Source organism: Triticum dicoccoides, unplaced genomic scaffold, assembly GCF_002162155.2.
Source record: "Triticum dicoccoides isolate Atlit2015 ecotype Zavitan unplaced genomic scaffold, WEW_v2.0 scaffold93392, whole genome shotgun sequence".
Classification (NCBI taxonomy): Eukaryota; Viridiplantae; Streptophyta; class Magnoliopsida; order Poales; family Poaceae; genus Triticum; species Triticum dicoccoides.
In genome coordinates this window covers 20,489-25,820 of record NW_021311430.1, presented here as the reverse complement: position 1 = coordinate 25,820, position 5,332 = coordinate 20,489, and the positions used below count along the sequence as shown (strand labels likewise).

The following is a 5,332-nucleotide window of genomic DNA, read 5'->3' as shown; positions in this document are numbered from 1 at the left end:
AACAGACTAAGAGAGCAACTCTCCAAAAATATCACTATTGCCTCGAAACTACGAGAATGGATTGGACATCAACATAAACTAAGGGCTTGATGGTGCTTATCATAGTTTGTTGGACATCAATCTTAGACTTTCCATGCCTTGTACAGCAAAGGCAACTATACACGTTGTCAATATGAGTGCCTATATCTGATTCGATTGTTCTATATTTAAGTCGATGGTGATGGCCAAAATCTGATATACAGTATATATTTATTTATTTCATACATATGACTCATGACATTAACTTATACATAAAAAATACTCAAGCTTCTTAAATTGGGCAAAATCACATCAACATTAAATGAAACAAGTGAATTTTCATTTTCACTATATATGCTCCTTAGCATTTCCTCATGGACCAGAGGAATTGCTTGCCGTGACGTACACAGAGTGTTGGAGTTGAAATGAGGCATGTTCTCTAGTGGTCAGGTGGTGCTTACGATACTCTTGTCGAGATTATTCATCATCGATGTACCCGTGCTATCATCATCGGAGGCCCCTGAACGCCCCTCTTCCTGCGGTGGCCACACAAATATTGGCTTCTGAGGAGGAACATGTGGCGGCGGACTTGACTTGGCGATGACACGCACCACTTCAGGCATGGTTGGCCGGTTTGACGGGTTCGGGTTGCTGCAGGCCAAGCCCAGGAGCAACATGCGTTTCACATCGCCGATAGTGTCTAGCTGCTCCTCATCATCAGGGGAAGAATCATTGATCAACATGGCATCCATGCACTCCAGTAACTTCCCCTCATGGTGCTGACGCCACACCCTATCGGTGATGTGGATGTCATCGTCATCCACCACCTAATGATCAGCGAGCGCCCGTTGTCCTGTGACAACCTCGAGGATGAGCACACCGAGCGCATAGATGTCCGTTTGTCGTGTTGCCTGGTGGCAAACTGGATACTCTGGTGCGATGTAGCCCCAGGTACCACCCATGCCAGTGATGGAGTTCCTATCAACGGCGACGGTGGAAGCCAAGCCAAAGTCGCCGAGGCGAGCGCGGAAGCTCGAGTCCAGCATGATGTTACTCGCTTTGATGTCACGGTGGAGCACCAGAGGCTCGTACTCGTGGTGGACATAGTGCAAGGCGGTGGCTATGCCCTTGAGAATCTCGTAACGTGTTTCCCATTGCCCGATGGCATTACTGGTGTGGTGCTGTCTAGTGTAACTACCGCCTCCATGGAAGAGATGTTGGTCTAAACTGCCATTTAGCCATGAACTCAAACACAAGCAGCGGCACACCCTTGTTATAAGACCAGCCTGAAAAATGATGAAGCGCATATAGTTAGGAAAATCATCCTTCGACATTTGTAGTTCTATGAGTGCGTAATTAGAAGCCTAGAATGGATATGTAACGAAGGTTAAACCGACAAATAATGAATGAGTGATAATGAACTAAAATTTTGTACGCTTCCAATAATGAATCAAACAATGGGAGTAACAAAGACACTAAGAGGGTGTTTGTTTTCAGGAACTTATTGGTTTAGAGACTTAAAAAAGTCCCTATAAATCCCATCTAAACCAAACAGGAGGGACTTATAGGGACTTAAAGTGGGCATTTGGGACTTATGAAATAAGACTCTCAAGGAGAGTCTTATAGGGACTTATAGTTGTAATATGGTCTTATAGGGACTTAAGTCCTAGGAACCAAACATGTAGGGACTTTTTAAGGACTTGGTACTTATAAGTTGGGACTAAAAAAAGTCCTAAAACTTATGAACCAAACAGGGCCTAATCATTCTTCCTAAATATTTAAGCGGAGAGTCATACAAAATCTTAAGTCCAAGTTAAAATAAAGCCCTACAAATAAACTTTGGGAGTAGTGAGGGGCTAAAGTGACATCAGAATTACATTAAATACTACTCCCTCCATTCAAAAATATAGTGCGCCCGCGCTTTCCGAGGTCCAACTTTGACCATAAATTTAACTAACAAGACAGACTGCGGCGAGAGAAAAATTATATAATCGAAAACTTCATTTGAATACGAATTCACTGGTATAACTTTTCCTCCCGCCGCAGTCGGTCTCGTTGATTAAATTTATGGTCAAAATTGAAGCACAAGAATAGAGGAAGCACTATATTTTGGAACGGAGAGAGTACTCCCTTTGTCTCATAATACATTATGGGGAGGAGGGAGTACTTTTTTCAATCCAAAATAAGTGTTGCAGTTTTGAACTCGGGTAAATTTAAATCTACAACACTTATAATGAATCGTAGTAGTAGTTAGACAATGCTCACCGATGAGGGGGACGATGTTCTTGTGGCGCAACCGGTTGATGATGCTAACCTCAGCGAGGAAGTCATCGTAGCGGCGGTCCTGCACGTCACGAGTGAACCTCTTGATGGCCACATCCATCGGTTGCTCCGTCTTACAAGCGGCAACAGGGAGCGTGCACCTGTACACTGTACCGAACCCACCTCCATCGAGCTTCATGTCTTCATGGAAGTTGCGGGTGGCCTTGTAGATGTCAGCGAACTCGATCTTCTTTGGGACAGCGCTGGCAGAGCTCCATAGACCTGGCGAGCTTGTCTAGGTCCTTGTGCCACCGCCGATACCTAGAGCTGGAGTAGCACGCCACGGCGGCAGCCATCCCGGCGGTGGCGGCTATCGACCCGAGGATGGAGGTTATGATGGTTTCCTTCCTCGACAGTAACCCACCTGCTTTGTCCTCCTGCTCCTGGTAGTAGCGAGGTAGGCCCTCGACTGTTGCACGCAATTTATGCCTCCGGCACGAAGCAGCTGCGCGGTCGTCGAGAGGAGGCCGAAACAGACGTATGGGAAATCGATGATGCTGATCCTAAGGTTCACCTCGGCTATGGTGTTACCAGGCTTGAGCTTACCCTCAACGTCCATGTAGACCGACAGGCTATGCCCCACATGGTCGTAGTCAATCCACACTGAATAGTTAGAGATGGCAGCTGCCACCGGATCAATGTTGATGACGACAACCATGATGCTATTGTTATACCTCGTGCCCGAGGTGGTGAGGTTATCCAGTGCACCGATCCTGATAGAGACGGAGCTGCCGGAGACGGAGGCCCTTCGGGTTGTAGGGTTGGAGATATCTATGGCCACCAGTTGCTTCGCTAAGGAGCTATTTGCCCCCACATACGCCTCGAGACTTGTTAGCAACATGTAAGAGAGGATCAGGAAGGTGAGGCCACTACAGCTCTGGTCCATTAGCGGCTGATAGACCATGGTGATGCTGAACGACGCCTCGTCGATGCTTAGCTGCTTGATACGTCTCCAACGTATCTACTTTTCCAAACACTTTTGCCCTTGTTTTGGACTCTAACTTGCATGATTTGAATGAAACTAACCTGGACTGACGCTGTTTTCGGCAGAACTGCCATGATGTTGTTTATTGTGCAGAAAACAAAAGTTCTCGGAATGACCTGAAAATCCACGGAGATGAGTTTTGGAAAATATAAAAAATACTGGCGAAAGAATAGACCAGGGGCCCACACCCTGTCCACGAGGGTGGGGGGCACGCCCTCCCCCCTGGGCGTGCCCCCCTGTCTCGTGGGTCCCCTGAGGCTCCACCGACCTCAACTCCAACTTCATATATTCCGTTTCGCAGAGAGAAAAATCAGAGAGAAAGTTTCATCGCGTTTTACGATATGGAGCCACCGCCAAGCCCTAATCTCTCTCGGGAGGGCTGATCTAGAGTTCGTTCGGGGCTCCGGAGAGGGGGATTCGTCGTCGTCGTCATCATCAACCAACCTCCATCACCAATTTCATGATGCTCACCGTCGTGCGTGAGTAATTCCATCGTAGGCTTGCTGGACGGTGATGGGTTGGATGAGATTTACCATGTAATCAAGTTAGTTTTGTTAGGGTTTGATCCCTAGTATCCACTATGTTCTGAGATTGATGTTGCTATGACTTTGCTATGCTTAATACTTGTCACTAGGGCCCTAGTGCCATGATTTCAGATCTGAATCTATTATGTTTTCATGAATATATGTGTGTTCTTGATCCTATCTTGCAAGTCTATAGTCATCTATTATGTGTTATGATCCGACAACCCCGAAGTGACAATAATCGGGATACTTCTCGGTGATGACCGTAGTTTGAGGAGTTCATGTATTCACTGTGTGTTAATGCTTTGGTCCGGTTCTCTATTAAAAGGAGGCCTTAATATCCCTTAGTTTCCACTAGGATCCTGCTGCCACGGGAGGGTAGGACAAAAGATGTCATGCAAGTTCTTTTCCATAAGCACGTATGACTGTATTCGGAATACATGCCTACATTACATTGATAAACTGGAGCTAGTTCTGTGTCACCCTATGTTATAGCTATTACATGAGGAATCACATCCGACATAAATATCCATCACTGATCCAATGCCTACGAGCTTTTCACATCTTGTGATTTGCTTATTTACTTTTCCGTTGCTACTGTTACAACTACTAAAAAACTGCTATCTTTACTTTTGCCACTGTTACTATTACTATCACACTACTTTGGTACTAAATAATTTGCTGCAGATACTAAGTTATCCAGGTGAGGTTGAATTGACAACTCAACTGCTAATACTTAAGAATATTCTTTGGCTCCCCTTGTGTCGAATCAATAAATTTGGGTTGAATACTCTACCCTCGAAAGCTGTTGCGATCCCCTACACTTGTGGGTTATCAAGACTAATTTTTGGCGCCGTTGCCGGGGAGCATAGCTCTATTCTTTGAGTCACTTGGTATTTATATCTGTTGATCACTATGAGGAACTTGAAAGACGAAAGAACAAAGATTTTTCCCTCAACTACGAGGGGAGGTAAGGAATTGCCATCTAGCTCTGCACTAGATTCTCCTTCTGTTTTGAGTAAGCTTGCGACACCTAAACGTGCTACTGCTATGAATTCTGATATGTCGCATGTTATTGATGATGCCACTTCTGCTATGCATGATACTTATAAAACTACTTCTGTGTGATACTACTTTGCCATTAGGTGAATTTCTTGATGAACAACTTGCTAGGGTTAGAGAGAATGAAATTATTGAAGATGCTATTATTGATGATGAAAGTTCTCCCCTTGATTATGAATTACCTGTTGTTCCTGAGGGTTATGTTATGGATGAGGAAGCTGCTAGAGCTATCTTTGCTTGCAAAGATAGATATGATCTTAAGAAGTTATTAGCTAAATGGAAGCAGCAATCTCTTAATGCTAGAATGAAACCTGACCCTGCTTTTTCTACTTCACCTATCTGTGTTACTGATAAGGATTATGAATTCTCTATTGATCCTGAAATAATTACTTTGGTTGAATCTGATCCTTTTTATGGCCTT

General features: G+C 44.7%; 1 pseudogene; it reads right to left on the bottom strand.

Annotated features, from left to right (window-relative positions):
• Positions 1 to 464: 464 nt before the first annotated feature.
• On the bottom strand, positions 465 to 3,277 carry LOC119348473 (annotated as a pseudogene).
• Between the last annotated feature and the right edge of the window lie 2,055 nt (positions 3,278 to 5,332).